The sequence below is a fragment of the Odocoileus virginianus genome, chromosome 16 (assembly GCF_023699985.2).
Source record: "Odocoileus virginianus isolate 20LAN1187 ecotype Illinois chromosome 16, Ovbor_1.2, whole genome shotgun sequence".
Taxonomy (NCBI): Eukaryota; Metazoa; Chordata; class Mammalia; order Artiodactyla; family Cervidae; genus Odocoileus; species Odocoileus virginianus.
The window spans coordinates 2,094,675-2,114,091 of record NC_069689.1 but is presented as its reverse complement, the minus strand read 5'-3'; the positions used below and the strand labels follow the sequence as shown (position 1 = coordinate 2,114,091).

General features: G+C 37.0%; 1 protein-coding gene across 16 annotated transcripts in view; it reads right to left on the bottom strand.

Annotated features, from left to right (window-relative positions):
• The window catches only part of PEAK1 (pseudopodium enriched atypical kinase 1), a 309,415-nt gene that overhangs the window by 229,307 nt on the left and 60,691 nt on the right, over positions 1–19,417 (bottom strand). For 10 of the 16 annotated variants that reach the window (XR_011491677.1, XR_011491673.1, XR_011491676.1 and 7 more), the window contains one exon: positions 5,990–6,110. The exons of the other annotated variants lie outside the window; for them this stretch is intronic. The gene's annotated coding sequence lies outside the window, so the exon portion shown is untranslated. The remainder of the gene's footprint in view (positions 1–5,989; positions 6,111–19,417) is intronic. 16 annotated transcript variants of the gene reach the window in all.

Genomic DNA, 19,417 nt, shown 5'->3' with positions numbered 1-19,417 from the left:
GTTAAAAAGCAGGCAGAAAAGGGGCTAAAATCTTGCTTAACTACTAAAGGTGGCATATGCTTTATATAGCACTTTCACAAATCAGATCTAATTGATCTTCACTGTGAGGCAGTTAGTCTGGCTCATGAGAAAATCCAAGGCACCAAAGTCAGCCAGTGAGTTAGTGATGGACCATGTGTAAAACCTGGGACACTGAATAAGGCTTCTCTTAAAACAGAGACTGAGTCTTTCTTACTCATAACTTGACTAATAGAAAAAACTATGTCTTAGCAAGCAATCACACTGTCATATTCAGTTAATAACTATGGTTAAAGTCATACTACAGAGACATAAATGCTTCCATTCTCTACTTAACAGAATCAGCTTCTTAACATTAAAATACTCAAATAAAAGACAAGTTTTTTGACATATTTCCCAAACTAAAACCTCAGTAGGTATTGGTCTAGTGCACAGTACTAATAATTTTTATTCTGTTTCTTCATAGATTATTTAAACAGGACAGCCGCGTTAGTGAGTTACTGAATATTTTATCATAATCAAGCAGTACACTGTTTCTATCATTAATGACTCCAATACTCACATTCTTAAAAATTACTTAAGCAATCCTATAAATTGTTCTTTATTTTATGTAAGATTTTGTAGTTAACCCTTAGGTCAATCAACTCTTGTACTTAAAGATGATTCACATCTGCAAAATAATCAAGTTACAAATATTGCATTATTATGCAGCTGAAGGGACAGACTGGCTCGGAAACTGATTAAAAGAGCTCAATGGAGATGAGCCAATTGAAAATACAGCACCTAAATAACAATAACATTTACACATTTCTGAACATTGTTAAAAATATATAAATCTGCTTGATATTCCAAATTCTTGCTTTTAAAAGGATCACGCTTTGAAGGAAAATTTCTAGGTTTAAAAGAGGACATGGCACAACAATGGAGGAGGTCAGAGTTCAGTTATCATGATGGTTTTCAGGTCACTTGTGCAAATAAGAACATGTTAGCTGGGTTCCAAACAGGTTTCTGCTCAAAACCACTTTCAAAGATGTGAAAATAAAGGAACATGTGCATAAAAGTAATTTCTGAGTTTTCAACTAATAACTGGCAATACTACTTTTTGGGTGAGTGAGAGAAGAGAACCATTAAATTAATATACAAATGAGCAGCAATCACTCACACTATTTTCCCATGAATGAGAGAATACATAATTTGGGTGGGGATCAAGCACTTGAAATAGTTATGACCAGAGACTACCATCAAATTAACTGCTTAGCTCAGTTCATAACATTTCACTTGGACCCATCAAGGATTGTCATCCAAAAGGCATAGCCTGAATGTAGAAGAGTAAGCCTTCTGATAAACCGAGATTGTGCTTACGCCCTAAGGTATGTTGCTTGTCTGTCGTCTGAGCATTTTTAAAACTACATTTGATAATAACACAATTTTGAATCCCTTTTACCTAGTGCTAATTTTATAGTATACTTTTTAGGTAGACAAACCATTAAGTAAATGTGTTAGAGATCCAACTGAAAAAACAAGGCCCCAGCTTATGAAAAAGCAACAGTACAGATAATACTGATTCCCATAGCTTTCTTAGCCAGAGACATAGCTAGGAATTGTGATCACATGATTCAGAAAGATCATGCTGAAGCATCTTATGGATTAATACAGATAAATTCTGTACAGTCCACTTTGTTCTGCATTAAAATTATCTAAAATTGATCATTTGAAATTGACTGTTATGCAGTATGATCAATTATTGAAATGCTCCATTTCTCAATCACCTTCATTATGTAGTTTACTGCAAACATAGTCCTCTAGAGCAATTCACAAAGTGTTCCACTAATTACAGTCTTCATTCAGCACACATTTATTAAGCACTTATTGTGTACTACACACTATTAGTACAGGAAAGAGCATGCTGAATCAAATTAGCTGCTGCCTTTAGAAGCAGAGGGCATGACTTACAGAAAAGCAAATATTACATAACACAACCAGTGCTATAAAAGTAATGTGTACAAATCACAACAGAAATATAGAAGGGGAAGGACTTAATTCTTCCTCGGGAAGTGAAGAAAGGCTTGTCAGACTATACTTTAACAGAGACTTACAGAATGAGTAGGGAGTTCCCAGGAGGCGCTAGTGGTAAAGAACCCGCCTGCCAATGCAGGAGACATAAGAGATGTGGGTTTGATCCTTGGGTTAGGAAGATCCCCTGGAGGAGAGCATGGCAATCCGCTCCAGTATTGTTGCCTAGAGAATCCCATGGACAGAGGAGCCTGGTGGGCTATAGTCCTTAGGGTCGCAAAGAGCCAGACACAACTGAAGTGACTTAGCACAGGAGTTTGGCAAATATACTAGAGATTGTTCATGAGGAAAGGGTAGTAGGACAGACCTATAGCATATGTAAAGTTGCATAAGTAGAAAAGAGGACTTGTTTGTCAGGGCAACAACAGAGCTCACTAAACAGTAAAAGTAAGCAATGACCAGAACAGGGCACTAATGATCTTCAACGATGTTGAAGCCATGTTAGTTTAGCCTTTATCTCAATAAAAGTGTGAAGCACTAAAAAGTTTCAAGCAGGGATGTGATAATGATTTTGGTTTTAAAGAAATCCTCTGGCCATACAACAAAAGGAAGGAATAAACTTGGAGGCAATCAAGTCTAGTAGATTTATTAAAAGATCATTAAACTCCCTACTGCCTTTAGATCAAGGCAATAGGATTTGGCCCTCATGTGGCCACACACATCTTTCTCCATGTAATGAGCAGAGAAAAGGGCCAAAAGGAAGTGTCACCTTACTGGGTCTCACCCTAACAGACTACTTTCTACTGACCTGGAATCCCAGAACTCCTAGCCCAAATGGCAGAGTCCATTTCCAGGACAGGTCCTCATGTAGGTATGTGCAACCCTAAACTAAGCGATAAGTTGCTTCTGTTGTGTCTGATTCTTTGTGACCCAATGGACTGCAGCCCACCAGGCTCCTCTGTCCATGGGAATCTCCAGGTAAGAATACTGGATAGGGTTGCTGTGTCCTCCTCCAGGAGATCTTCCCAACCCAGGGATCGAACCAGTGTCTGTTGTGTCTCTTACACTGGGCTTTTCATCACTAGAGCCACCTGGGGAGCCCACCCTAAGTATGAAAGGTAGCCAAAGGAAGGTAGCCATCTTCTGCTACGGGAAGACAGGGGCTGTAGAGAAAGCTTAGGCTTTATCACAATTTTGGTAGATACATATGTATGCATATTGATATATATTTATGTATATATATCATATTTATAATATTAAACAGAAATAAACATTTAAGAAATATTTTATATGGTAAAGTATATATTATAATATATAAATTATAAGTATATATAATGTATACAATATTTAACAATATTGTCTATATTATATGTAATATGGCAAATTTGCAATTTCATACCATATTTATGTATCAATGGATATTTGTGCCTAGAAATCTAAGTTTTTTTTTATGATATATACTCCTGACCTGAAATTTTAAATTTTTTAATGTTTTAGAGAAGATATGAAGTAATTCTTTGACAGAAAAAAAATATATTCCCCCTTAAGATAGACATACTAAAGTCAGGATCAACTTACTAGAAAAATCAAAGCAATGTGAAGATAGATAAGTCAACCACATATTGGATAAGAAGCTAGTGGAAAAAAAAAGAAAAGTCACTTAGTGAAGGATCAATGTGTGGCTAAAGGCAGATACTTTTTATCCACAAATGAGCTACTGTGTTGCACAGCTCTTCTCCTTATTGAACAGAGATGCATTGCCCTCACATTAAATAAAGAACTCAGTGAGCAATACACTGTAGCAAGCATCTGTTGGCTAATGACAAAGAAAACCATAGACCTTTTGAGGCCAATTTCCATCCAGCTGTAAGCGTGGAAGAAACAAACACACATACTTCTTTTCAATACCAACCCCACTGGACAGCTACATGTAAAAGAATGAAATCAGAACATTTCCTAACACCATACACAAAAATAAATTTAAAATGGATTAAAGACCTAAATATAAGGCCAGGAACTATAAAGCTCTTAAGAGGAAAACATAGGCAGAACACTGTTTGACATAAATTGCAGCAAGATCCTCTTTGACCCACCTCCTAGAGTAATGGAAATAAAAACAAAAATAAACAAATGGGACCTAATTAAGCTTAAAAGCTTTTCCACAGCAAAGGAAACTATAAACAAGATGAAAAGACAACCGTTAGAGTGGAAGAAAATAATTGCAAATAAAGCAACTGACAAAGGATTAATCTCTAAAATATATAAGGAGCTCATGCAGCTCAATATCAGAAAAACAAATGACCCAATCAAACAATGAGCAAAAGACCTAAACAGACATTTCTCCAAAGACATACAGATGCCCAGTAGACACATGAAAAGATGCTTAACATCACTCATTATTAGAGAAACACAAATCAAAACTCACACCGGTCAGAATGGCCATCATCAAAAAAATCTACAAACAATACATGCTGAAAAGGATGTGGAGAAAAGGGAACCCTCTTTACTGCTGGTGGGAATGTACATTGAAACAGCCACTGTTGAGAACAGTATGGAGAGTCCTTAAAATAAATAGGAATAAAACTATCATATGACCCAGCAATTCCAGAGTATACTGGGCATATACCCTGAGAAAACCAGAACTGAAAAAGACACAGGTACCCCAATGTTCACTGCAGCACTATTTACAATAGCTAGGACATGGAAGCAACCTAGATGTCCATCAACAGATGAACAGATTAAATGGAATATTACTTTGCCATTAAATGGAATTAATTTGAGTCTGTTCTAATGAGGTGGATGAACCTAAAACCTGTTGCACAGAGTGAAATAAATCAGAAAGAGATAAACAAAATTTCGTATATTAACGCATGTATATGGAATCTAGAAAAATGGTACTGATGAACCATTTTCAGGGAAGGAATAGAGATGCAGATACAGAGAACAGACTTCTGGACACAGCAGGGGGAGGAGTGGGTGGGATGATGAACTGAGAGTAGCACTGAAACATATATATTACCATATATAAAATAGAAAGCTAGCAGGAAGTTGCTATATAACACAGGGAGTTCAACCTGGTGCTCTGTGATAACCTAAAGAGGTAGGATGGGGTGAGAGGGAAGTTCAAGAGGGAGGGGATACATGTATACTTATAGCTAATTCATGCTGATGTTTGGAAGAAAGCAACACAATATTGCAAAGTAATTATCCTTCAATTAAAAACAAATGTGCATAATCAAAAAAATAAACAAATTTTTAAAAATCAGGCCCAAATAACTATGAAAAAGAAGCTTCTCAGCTTTCATGTCATTTTGCATCAAAGGCATTCCAAATATTAATTATACATACTAAACAAGGCACTTGGATAAAGTTAACTCTAAACAAGCAGATATCAAAATATACAACTGCATTTTATTCTCATTCTACCTTTCTCTGTATCCATATCCATGGTAGGAAGAACTGGCCTATAGAAAACACTAAATAAGACTGTAAACTAGGCAAAGTTTGTCTTCTGAAGCCATCACTTGCATTACTTTTTTTCTGTCTCTATTTCACTTTTTCTATTTTACTTTTTCTTCCTCTCTAACATTTTTCATATTTTCTAGGATCTTGCTGTAACCATCTCTCTGAGGTGTGCTTTGGCCTCCCTTGCTCCAGTGTTGAATTTATTTTACCCATATTTTCCTCAGTGTCAGATGACCTGACAAAGAACAACACCTACAAACATCCATAACTCCTTTCCTTTCGCCTCTCCTGTCCAAGACTAATTCTTTCATGTAACCCCAAGACCACACCCTTTCTTGCCTTCTCAGAAATCTTTTAAATTTTGTAGTATTTAATTCTCTCTCTTCAGTTTCTTAGTGTCTTTCCCTCATTACAAAAACACATTTTTTTTATTCCTAAAAAACTATAAAATCTTTAGCTTAAAAGGTAAATAAAACTACTATATGGAACTTACCCTATGGTGTCCTCCCTTTAGTCTTTGCCCTCAAGCAAATTCACTCCTTGGTCCACAGCAAGATGTCTTCTGCTGACACCATTATATTAATCCCAGGATTCTTAACTTAGGGCTGTAGGGTCTGTGGATAGAATTCAGAAGGCTCAAGAACTTGGGTGGCAAAATAAATCACTTCTTTATTTTCTACAACCTCCAAAATTACTAATATATACTTATTTACATATTTACTAAATTACTATGAGCCTTCCACTGTAAAATCTCATGGATGGAGAAGCTGTCCATACTGTAGGCTACGGTCCATGGGGTCGCGAAGAGCTGGATATGACTGAGCAACTTCACTTCACTTCACTTCCACTTTATCTTGCGTAGTATGTTAAACAAGCACATATTACTCTACACAATTCATTTGATAACGGTTGCTATTGTTGTTTAGTTGCTAAATTATGTCCGACTCTTTTGTGACCCCATGGCCTGCAGCCTGCCAGGTCGTCTGTCCATGGGATTTCCCAGGCCAAGAATACTGGAGTGATTAGCCATCTGCTTCTCCAAGGATCTTCCCAATCCAGAGGTCAAACCCACACCTCCTGCGTTGGCAGATGGGTTCATTACCACTAAGCCACCAGGGAAGCTCTTGGTAATAATATGTTCATATAATTGCTTTCCTTTGTAATCCTACATATTTTATTTTATCCATCTGTGGCAACAGTATTTCCCGAATATACTACAAAAATATCTCCCATTTCACATGCTTTTCTATGATGTAAACATGCCACTTCCCTATAAAGAGGTAGAGCCTGGGACTTCCCTGGCTGTGCAGTGATTAAGACTCCTCGCTTCCACTGCACAGGGCATAGATTCAATCCCTGGTTGGGGAACTAAGATTCCTCATGCTGTGTGGTGCAGTCAAAAAAAAAAAAACAAAAAAAAATATTTTTTAAAAATAACATGAAGATGTAGAGCCTAATTCCCTTCTCCTTAAATCCAAGGTGGCACTTAACTTGCTTGCAACCAACAGAGTGTGGTGGAAATGACATTGAGAGGCTTCTAAGGCTAGGGAAGGAAAAGTGATGCAGGTTCTGGGTTACGTTTCGGGTGGTTGGTTAAACAGTGATAGTTACCAGAACAGAATTCAGTACCTGCAACTAGGTACAAAAACATAAAACATGTGATACTGGCTTTGAGATTTGGTGGTAGACACAACCTGGCAGGGCCCTAAGGACCTCATTGGCTAAAGCTTGATGAGCCTTGAGGGAGCTGTTGGAGAAGCCTTAAAGGAGAGTGAATAAAGTGCTCTCAGAAGCCAGAGGAAAGAAGAGAGATCCTTGTTACAAAGTGGCAGAAAATTTAGCAAAACTGTTGCCTGTGCTAAGTTAAAAAGCAGAAAATGTTGGTAATGAACTGTTCTTCTAGCTAAGGTAATTTCCAAGCAGAAAGTTCAAAGTGTCAACTGGTTTCTTTTATATGTACACACAGTAGAAGGCACAGTTAGAAAGATGAGCTAAAGAAAGTATTCTGTTTTCAGGCAGAATTTAAGGAAATATAAAGGACCCAGCAAATTGCTGGATTCAAAAGTAAAATTATTTTCATCTACAGTCTCGCCCAGCAGAGAATGTTCAAAGTAGGAAAGGTCTGAAGACAAAGATCAGAGGTTGCTGGGAGGAAAATCTGGTCTCCAGGAAGAGAGGAAGCCAAGGATGTTACTGAAAAATCCTTTAACACCTGGTTTCTCCTTGATCTCCTTCCCAGTGCCTTTTTCTGTACTTGTCCACTAAAACTAGATATGCCCAAAGGTTTTGTCCTCAATGTTTTCAACTATTTCTGAAAATTTACTAACCCCCAAATCTCTCTCGCAAGCCCCTACCTCTCTCCAAGAACTCAACGGATGTGTACATCTCTACCTGAATATCTCAGAGAAACCTCAAACTAAACTATTTCAACATCTTATCCATCACTACCCAACAAGTTCTTCCTATACCTGGACATGCACTGGGAATAAAGAGTACTACCACCTAGTAAACTGCCCAACATAGGAGTCACCCCTGGTTTCTTCCTCTCCTTCACCCTGCCTCCATTCTCCCTCAGGCAACAGCTGGTAATATCCATTTTCAAGTTCTACAGATTCTACCTGCTAAACTTCTCTAAAGTCTACCCCTTTTCAGTTACATCCTGTCTGGACTACCTTTCAAACAGTATCTCCATGTCAATATATCTTCCATACTATACTCAAAATCATCTCCTTAAAATAAAAATATTAGTCAGGTTAATCTTCTGCTTAAGATCCTTTAAAGATCCCTATCAAAACCTTTTGACATAACTTACAAGTAAGTGTCTTTTGGTCCTGTTCTCCCCTACAAAATGCCTCACATACCATTTATTTCAATGATGCAAAATAAGGATCCACCATGATTATGAGTACATACTTCTCCCCATATGATACAACTCCTGTTATGAATTCTAAGTACTTTGCTATGTGTTAATTGAATTCAGTAATTATAGAGCACCTACTTCATGGCAAATCTGGCAGGACCTATGCCAGGGCTAGGCATACAAAAACAAGTAAGAAACAGGTCCTGCCTCTCCCCTGGAAGCACAGAAAAAGAAGGAAAATAAGTACAACACAGAAATTTATAATGGAAGATAGCATGATGTAGTAGACTAATCATTTGGAGTGGGCAGAGAGGTAGAGCAGGCAGTAAGAAAAACAACAGGATAAATATAGCATATTCTCCTGGAGCAACAAATCCCTTTGATGTAAGTAACTTAAAACATTTTAATATTAATATACTCATTATAAGCAGAATACAAATTACATGAGAGATACAATTAAATACTTTAAAATTCATGGTCCATTTTAGGTAAGAATGACTATCCAGAGTTAGAATTTAAAGCAATATTACTAAGCAGAAGGATAGCCACGTTAAGTCAGAGACCTTCTTAGAACTGAGCAACTCACACTACCTAAAGGACATTTTGGCTCTGCCGATACAAAAAGCCAACTCTGGCTGGGGAAAAATTCAGTGAAACACAACTGAATGGTCAAAAAGATTCTGTTACAATCAGCCTATACCTCTATATAGCCTCTTTAGAGGGCTTCAGATATGGCAAGGTTTGCAGACAACTGAGGAATCCTGATTGAAGGCAGGAGGAGAAGGGGACAACAGAAGATGAGATGGTCGGATGGCATCACGGACTCGATGGACATGAGCCTGAGCAAGCTCCAGGAGTTGGTGATTGACAGGGAGGCCTGGTGTGCTACAGTCCATGGGGTCATGAAGAGTCAGACATGACTGAGTGACTGAACTGAACTGAGGAATCCTGAACCTACTAACCTACTTGGTCAGATTAAAGTTACCTGTAATTATGCAAAGAAAGCCTAAGAAGACCAAGAAAAGTTTATACTGGCTCCAGTTCCTGCTGAGATGCTGAGTCAGCAAAATCACTGCTGCTCTTTCAGGAGATCAGCCCTTAGGGAAGTCACACAGGAAACACGGAGAAGCCTATGAAGAACACCTGGGGTGACAAGGACCGGTTCTGAATTGCTATGTGTGGAATGATGGTTCTGGCCAGAGGCAAGAGGCAGCCCACCAAAGCCATGGGATAACAAAACAGAAGAACTACTGAAGTTCAGTTTTTGTTTTTCTTGGGTCCCAACACTTATGTGCACACAACCTGGTCCCATCTGTGGGACAACCTCTGGTCTCTGGTCCTCAGAAAAATAGGAGCTGAGAAAAATAGGTGGATATACACTCATCTCCCCTGAATGTTTCTTCACATCACTCTCTCCTCCTACACAAACATCTCTCTCAAGAGAAAAAGGTAAAGAAATGACCCAAAGTTATACTATACGGTGTCAGGAGTGACTGACTCCAGCCCCAGAGTGCCTGGGGCTCTCTTACTCCTGCCCTGATATCATCAGGACATAAACCCAATGCTCTCCTACGTAAGCATTGTCTGACATTGTAAAATATCAAGTACCAAAGAGTACGTGTAAAACAAGATACTTTGGGCTGTTCAAGGTACCATTATAAAATACCACAGACATAATGACTTCAACAGAAATACTTTCTTACAGTTCTGGAGGCTGGAGGTCTGTATCTAGGGTGCCAGCAGGGTCAGGCTCTGGTAAGATTTCTCTTTATGGCTTGCAGATAGCAGCAAGCCTTATAAAAGTACTAACCTCACTGGAGCAAGGCCCCACCTACATGACCTCATCTAACTTCACTATATTCCAAAGGCCCCATCTCCACATATCACATATTGGGGGTCAGGGCTTCAACATACAGATTTGGAGCAGGGGGAATGATATACAAATATTCAGTCCATAACATCCTTTTTTTTAAAGGGGGAAATTTGATCCTAATATCATACCATACGAAAAATCAATGGCAAGAATTTGAACATCAAAAACAACTTTAAAAACCTTAGTGGAAAAGATGACTATCGTTTGATATCAATAAGGAAAGATTTCACTATATTAAGAACCGCTGTTCATTAAAAAATACCTTCAAGAAAGTAAAAATACAACTTATAAACTAGCATAAAGTATTCACAATACACACAACTTATAATGCACTATTATCAACAACACATAAAGCAGTAGCATACACATACAAACACATTCGGAACATTGCCCCCAAAAATGAGCAAGAGACAATAAGGCATTTCACAGCAGAACACAAACATATAACCAAGACATGGACAAAAAACTGTTCATCACAAAGGATTATAGATTTTCAAAGCAAGGCCCTGTGTCATGAAAAACAGTGAAAAGCTTTGAAATGGACCAAAAACAACAAACAAACAAACAAAAAACCTAGTGGGTGTTCTCTTGAAATCACACATTCATTACCTCCATCTTTCATTGCCTTTGAGAAATTTTTCAATTTGATAAAATGTAGAAAACTGATGATAATGTGAACTATTCTTGTGTACAACAGAGCAAATTAGTTGTGTCCAGTGGATTACAATTGATAATTGCCCAGGAGATAGACCAATTTTTGCACCTATTTGAAAATTTTATTTCAGCATTCCTTTACTACATATAAATGAGTAGTTCTGCAAATTTCCCTTTGAACTGATTTAAACATCTTACCAGTTCCCTCATTAGTGAGTTAAATAAAATACTTGACAAGTGCTCATTTTGTATCTGTATGAGAGTTACAATTATACCTCCTTTTAAAAATCCTTTGTGACCTCAATTAAAATTCAGCATCAACCACCATGATTTAAAAAAAAGAAAAAAATATTTCAGCAAATGAGGAACAGAAAGGGCTATTCAATCCAAGGATAATGTCATGATGAATGACTGACAATTTTCTCCCTAAAATCAGGAACAAGCCAAGGATGTCTACTCTCATCACTTGAATTAAAAGTTGTATGGGAGGTTCTAGTGTGTAAAATAAGGCAAGGGAAAACTGACAGAACGAGAGGAAGAAGTAAAACTGTCTTTGATTATATACCTATCACAGTTACATACTAAAGCCTGGAAAATCTTTTTTTTTTTTTTTTTTAAAGCCTGGAAAATCTTCGGGGGAAAAAAAAATCTACTTAACAAAGGCCAATATACAAAATTATATTTTATTTTTATATGCTAGTGATGAATAATTCGAAACAAAACATTTAAAATGTCACTACAATAACAAAAAAATCAAAATAAAAGACTTATACACTGAAAACTAAAATAAATACATAGCTCTTGAGAAATTAAAGATGATCTAAAAAAGTGGAATGAGATATCATGTTTATAAAGTATTAAGATGTCTACTCACTTCAATTTGATCTGTGGAATAAATAGTGTGAAGTAAAATCTATAAATTTTTTTTCAGAAAATTAAAAGCTGATCTTAAAACCTTAATTTCAGTGGATTTTAATATTTAAAGGAAAAACAAAGAGACTAGAAGAGCCAAAACAAATTTTTAAGAAAAAAAAAATTAGAGAACTTACTCTACTTGACTTCAAAAGTTAAAAACCTACTATAATCAAAATAGCATGTTATCAACAAAAAGAAAAAAAATACATTTTTTCCCTTGACTTCTTTTCTATATATATACATGTATAGTCAACAGATTTTTGATGACAACAAAGTCATCAAAGCAATTCAATGAGGAAAAAGTCTCTTTAACAAATGGTACTGGGGAAACTGGTAATTCACATGTAAAAGAATGAAGGTAAACCCTAAACTAATACTAAATACAAAAGTTAACCTAAAATGGATCAAACATCAAATTGTAAGACCTGAAAGATATGCCTAAAAGTAAGACGTTTCTCTTAGGTGAAAACATAGCGCAAAAGCTTCACAACATTGGATTTGGCAATGATTTCTTAAATATGACACCAAAGGCGCAGGTAATAAAAGATAAAACAGACAAACTGGACTCCATGCAAAGTTTTAAATTTTGTACATTCAAAGACACTATTCATGGAATAAAAAGATAAGCCACAGAATGGAAGAAAATATTTGCAAATCACATATATGATGAGAGAGTAATATCCAAAATATATAGAGAACTCCTAAAACTCAACAATAACAACAAAAAATAATTAACCCTACTCAAAAATGGGCAAAGGACTTAAATCAACATTTCTCCCCAAGAAGCTTTAAGATGGTCAATAAGCACAGGAAAAGAACTCCGTGTCACTAATCATTCAGTTCAGTTCAGTCACTCAGTCGTATCCAACTCTTTGCAACCCCCTGAACTGCAGCACGCCAGGCCTCCCTGTCCATCACCAACTCCTGGAGCCTACCCAAACTCATGTCCATTGAGTCGGTGATGCCATCCAACCATCTTGTCCTCTGTCGTCCCCTTCTCCTCCTGCCCTCAATCTTTCCCAGCATCAGGGTCTTTTCAAATGAGTCAGCTCTTCGAATCAGGTGGCCAAAGTATTGGAGTTTCAGCTTCATCATCAGTCCTTCCAATGAACACCCAGGACTGATCTCCTTTAGGATGGACTGGTTGGATCTCCTTGCAGTCCAGGGGACTCTCAAGAGTCTTCTCCAACACCACAGTTCAAAAGCATCAATTCTTCGGTGCTCAGCTTTCTTTATAGTCCAACTCTCACATCCATACATGACCACTGGAAAAACCATAGCCTTGACTAAGACGGACCTTTGTTGGCAAAGTAATATCTCAGCATATTAAAAGTTGGTCATAACTTTCCTTTCAAGGAGTAAGCGTCTTTTAATTTCATGGCTGCAGTCACCATCTGCAGTGATTTTGGAGCCCCCAAAAATAAAGTCAGCCACTGTTTCCACTGTTTCCCCATCTATTTCCCATGAAGTGATGGGACCAGTTGCCATGATCTTAGTTTTCTGAATGTTGAGCTTTAAGCCAACTTTTTCACTCTCCTCCTTCACTTTCATCAAGAGGCTCTTTAGTTCCTCTTTACTTTCTGCCATAAGGGTGGTATCATTTTCATATCTGAGGTTATTGATATTTCTCCCAGCAATCTTGATTCCAGCTTGTGCTTCATCCAGCCCAGTGTTTCTCATGATGTACTCTGTATGTAAGTTAAATAAGCTGGGTGACAATATACAGCCTTGATGTATTCCTTTTCCTATTTGGAACCAGTCTGTTGTTGAACACCATGTCCAGTTCTTACTGTTGCTTCCTGACCTGCATACAGGTTTCTCAAAAGGCAAGTCAGGTGGTCTGGTATTCCTACACCTTTCAGAATTTTCCACAGTTTATTGTGATCCACAGAGTCAAAGGCTTTGGCATAGTCAATAAAGAAGAAATAGATGTTTTTCTGTAACTCTCTTGCTTTTTTGATGATCCAGTCATTAGAGAAATGCAAATCCAAACCACAAAGTACCATCTCACACCCAACAGAATAGCTACTGTGAAAAAAACAGCAAAAAATTTTAGGTAAAATGTGGAGAAACTGGAACCTTTGTGCATTGTTCAGGGGAATCTCAAATGGTATTTCTGCTGTGGAAAACAATATGGTGATTACTCAAAAATGAAAAAAATATAGAATTACCATACGATCCAGCAATTCCACTTCTGAATATAAACCCAAAAGAACTGAAAGCAGGATTACAAAGAGATATTGGTACACCAAAGTTCACAGGAGTACTTTTCATAATAACAAAAACATGGAAGCAACTGAAGTATTTATTAACAGATGAATAAGCAAAATATGATATATACATATAACAGAGTATTATTCAACTTTATAAAGGAAGCAAAAATATACTGCAACATGGATCAACTTCAAGGACATTATGCTAAGTGAAATAAGCCAGTCACAAAAAGACAAATTACTGTATGATTCCACTTACATGAGGTAGTTTGAGTAGTCAAAGTCATAAAGACAGAAAGCATTATCTTGGTTGCCTGGGACTGGACGGAAAGGAAAATAGGGATTTGTTGTTTATTGTCTACAGAGTTTGCTTCACAAGATGAAAAGAGTTATGGGGGGACTCCCCTGGTCGTCCAGTAGTTGGGAATTCGTCTTCCAATGCAGGGGACATAGGTTCGATCCCTGGTCAGGGAATCAGGATCCCACATTCCATGGCACAGCTAAGCCCAAGGGCACTGTAACTACTAAGCCTGTGAACTACAACTAGAGAGTCTGCAACTAAGACCTGAGATAGACAAATAAATTAATTAATTTCTAAAAATTAAGAAAAAAAGTTATGGGGATAGATGGTGGTGATTGCTGTACAACACAAAAGCATTTAAAACCACTGAACTGTATACTTAAAAATTGTTAAGATGATAAATTTTATGTTATGTATACTGAACTACAAATTTTTTAAAAGACACTAAAAAAAGAGAATGGGAGGAAAGAATTTTGTGATGGTGAAAATAGATGATTCTGTAAAAAAAAGTCACAGAAATCAAAACAGTGGTTCACTGTGGTGAGGGAAAAGAATATCAAGGAAGAAGCCTGAGGAAGCTGAAGCAGTAATAAAAAATATTCTACATTTTCATAGGGGTATGGATTATACAGGTATATGTATTTGTCAAAACTCACTGAACTATATATTTAAGATCTGTATGTTTTACTGTAAAACTGAAAATTATACCTAATTTTTAAAAGTTCTTTAAACGACCACAATTAATTCTATTTTAGATCATTCAGCTACCAAAATTTTAAAGTCTAAAAACACCAAGTATTGTAGAGACCATAAAACAACAGGATCTATTACACACTGATGGTAGAAGGATAAAATGGGGCAATCACTTTGGAAATAAATTTTGTATTATCCCTTTAAAATTTAGTACCATATAACCCAGCAACTCCATTCATAATTACATAGTGCAGGAGAATCTCTTGCACATGAACTATTATAAGAGTCATGTATAGGAATGTTTCTTGCATCAGTGTTCAAATTAGCAAACACCTGAAGACTGAATTTTTTATCACTCAATCCCAGAAATAAATCATGTGATAACTAAGGTTATCAGGTTCAAACATTAAAGATGTCTTTATGTTTTAAAGACAACTAGTTTAAGTATGTATATATTATCACTTTGTTCAATGTGTGTGTGTATAGTATAAATCCAAAGTTAAGGCACAGAATTAAGGTACTATAATTTTTTTAGCATATTAAAAAGCAGAGACATCACTTGGTCGATATAGGTCCTTTGAGTCAAAGCTATGATTTTTCCAATAGTCATGTACAGATATGAGAATTGGACTATAAAGAAAGTTGAGCTGATGCTTTTCAACTGTGCTGTTGGAGAAGACTCTTGAGAGTCCACTGGATTGCAAGGAGATCAGACCAGTCAGTCCTAAAGGAAATCAACCCTGAATATTCACTGGAAGGACTGATGCTGAAGATGCAACTCCAATACTTTGGCTACCTGATGCGAAGAGCTGACTCATTGGAAAAGACCCTGATGATGGGAAAGGTTGAAGGCAAAAGGAGAAGGGGGCAGCAGAAGATGAGATAGCTGGATGGCATCACAAACTCAATGGACATGAGTTTGAGCAAACTCTGGGAGATAGTGAAGAACAGGGAGCCTGGCATACTGCAGTCCATGGGACTGCAACTGAGTCCCATGAGTGCAACTGAGTCCCATGAGTGCAACTGCACTCAGTCAACTGAGTGACTGAACAACAACAATGATTTTTTTTTTAAAGGTAGAATTTATTCTTTCAAAATGGCTTTTCTGGAAGTAAAGACTTAATCTAAATGCTGGTTACATCATTGACATTATATTCATACACAAAATATCCTGCAGCTGTGAACACGAAAGAAGTAGATCTAAGTATACAGAAAGATTTCCAAGATATGGAAATAAGTTGAAAAATCAAGAAGTAGGACTGTACATTTTCATGGATTAAAATGAATTCCATAAGATATTTTAAATTTTATATATATATTTGCAAAAACAATTTGAAAGCTAATAAACTATTAATGGTACTTTCTTCTGAAGAGAGGGACAGGGGATCTAAGGTGAAAGGAAGACTTACTTTTCACTGTAAATCCTTTGGTACTATCTGAATTTCTGACCATGTACCTGTTTATCAATTTATTTGGAGGGAAGGGAAAAAGAAGTTCTCAAAATACTTTGTATTCTGGCAAGCAACCTCTCCATGCCTCACAGGAGGGGAAGAGCCAAAATAATCTTGAATAAGAACAAAATAGGAGAATTCAAAATAGGAGTATTGTGAATTCAATACCAGAAAATCTACAGTAATCAGATGATGTGGTACTAGCACAAGAGAAGATGTATAAATCAATGGAATTGATTTGAAAGTCCAGAAATAGCTTCCCAGGTAACACTAGTGGTAAAGAATATGCCTGCTAATGAAGGAGACACAAGAGACGCAGGTTTAACCCCTGGGTCCAGAAGATCCCCGGGTCCGGAAGATCCCCTGGAGCAGGAAATGGCAACTTGCTCAAGTATGCTTGCCTGGAAAAATTCCAAGGACAGAGGAGTCAGGTGGCCTACAGTCCATGGGGTCACAAAGAGTCAGTCAACTAAACATGAGCATGATATTCATTAAGGGCACCAAGCTAATTCAATGGCCTAGGACAAATGGCTATCTGAATGCAAAAGAATGAAGTTGAGCCTCTACTTCACATCACATATAAAAATTAACTCAAAATAAAACACAGATCTAAATTTAAGAACTAAAACAGTAAAACTCATATTTGAAAGAAAATATGAATTAATCTCCATTACCATGGATTTCTTAGATAAAACACCAAAATCATAAGCAATAAAAGAAACAGATAAAAACAAAATCTTTATGCTTCAAAGAACAATATTGAGAAAGTGAAATGACAACTCACAGAAGGGGAGAAAATATTTGCAAATCATATATTTCATAAGTGACTTTATCCAGGATATATAAAGAACTCTTACAACCAAAGAATAACCTAATCTTTAAATGGGCAAAGGATTTGCATAGGCCTTTCTCAAAAAAAGATATACAAATGGCCATTAAGCACATGAAAAGATATTCAACATCATTAGCCATTAGGGAAATACAAATCAAAACCACAATGAGTAGTTTACAACCATTAGAATAACTGCAATTAAAAAAAAAAAAAGAGGACAATAACAAATGTTGGTGACGATATGGCAAAACCAATCACACACTGCTGGTGGGAATGTAAAATGATACGGTCTCCTTGGAAAACTATTTGGCAGTTCCTCAAAATACTAGACATGGATTTACCAAATGACCCAACAATTCCACTGTTTGGTATACAACTGAGAGAAATGAAAACATGTACACACAAAAACTTATACACAACTGTTCATAGCAAAATATTCATAATAACCAAATGTAGAAACAATCTAAATGTTCACCAACTGATGAACAGATAAGCAAAATATGGTATATACATATTGCAGAGTACATCTCCTAACCAAGAAATCCACCTGTGACTTTTCCAACCCAGCCTAAAATTACTACAAAAGCCCCAGCAGACCTCACATGGGAAACCTGCCCTTCCCTCACCAGATTTGGTGCACAGCCAAAGCACTGCAGTCTCTGAAGAAAGTTGCGGTCAAGGATGCAGGCCCCCAGGTTGACCATGTTTTTTAGCATAGCTGCATCCCTAGCCCAGGTACATTCTTCCAGAATTTTCTTTAATCTGTGGCCTGCAGATGAGGCCTTTCCTCAGGTGCCTCTTCTGCGATCTTCTCATTAGGAAGGAAACATTAGAGACACTTTTTCTCTATTCTGACTCAACATTCTTCCACTCTAGTCCTTCCATCTCAGCCTCCAAATAGCCCTGGGTCCGTAAAACTGCAGGAACCTTTTCTTCAGCACTCCCTCAGCTGTGAGAGGACTCCCCCCACGACTCCCCCACCCCCAAACCGATTCTCCTGAGTGAGAGGACCTGGACTTTCTCAGGTGTAGCCTCCTGCTTATACTATCTCAGTAAGTGAATAAAGGCTAGGCTGTCACTTTCATTTTGGAATGTTGTTTTTAATCAGCTACTCTTGACACTTGGAAGCTCAGTACTACCGCTACCCTCAACCCCATCTCTCCCTCTCTCTCTCTCTCTTTGTCAGCTAAATCCCTGACACATACAATAGAGTATTATTCAGCCATAAAAAGGAAAGAAGTACTGGTTCATGATGAATGAACCATGGATGAACCTTGAAAACTTTATGCTAGATGAAAGATGTAAGTCACAAAAGACTACACATTGTACAATTTCATTTATATGAAATGTCCAGAATAGGCAGCTCTACAAAGAGAAAGTAGATTAGTAGCTGCCTGGGACTGAGTAGAGGGAGGAATGAGAAGTGACTGCTAATGAGTACTGATTTCTCTTTGGAGTAATGAACACATTCTAAAATTAGACTGAGATGATAGTTGCATAACTCTGTAAATTTAATTTAAAAACCACCAAATTTAAATAAACAAGTGAATTTTATGATATGTAAATTATTTCTCAGTAAAGCTGTTTTTTTAAAATGTTAGTTCCCAACCTTCTCAGAGAACTAGTGAAGTGAAAAATGGATAAAAGCAGAATATACTGCTTTGTAAAGGAGTTTGTAAAATATCCTTTAAACAATGTAAAGGGACTGAAGGACTCTGAGTCATGGACTAACATGATGACATTTATCTTTTAGAAAAAGCACCCTTATAAGTGTGACAAGAATGGCTTAGGGCGGAGCTGGATTCAAGGTGGAAAGACCAGATGACAGACTTATAATGGTATATTTAAAAAAATCAAAAGATGAAGAAGATTTGAGCCAAGACACATAAGAAAAGGAAAAGGGCTATGATACTATTGTTGGAGTAGAACACCAGCCACAGAAATCAAACACTAACATACTAAAGGATATATCCTTATTTTACAAACCCCCCCAAAACAGTGGGAACTAAAGAAAATAATCAGCTCCAAGAGGACAGAGTGGTATAAAACTCTTAATAACAGAACTATTAAAACAGTTGCTAGATGTTATAATCTATGATTTAACTAATTAAAGGTTTGCCTTGAAGAAT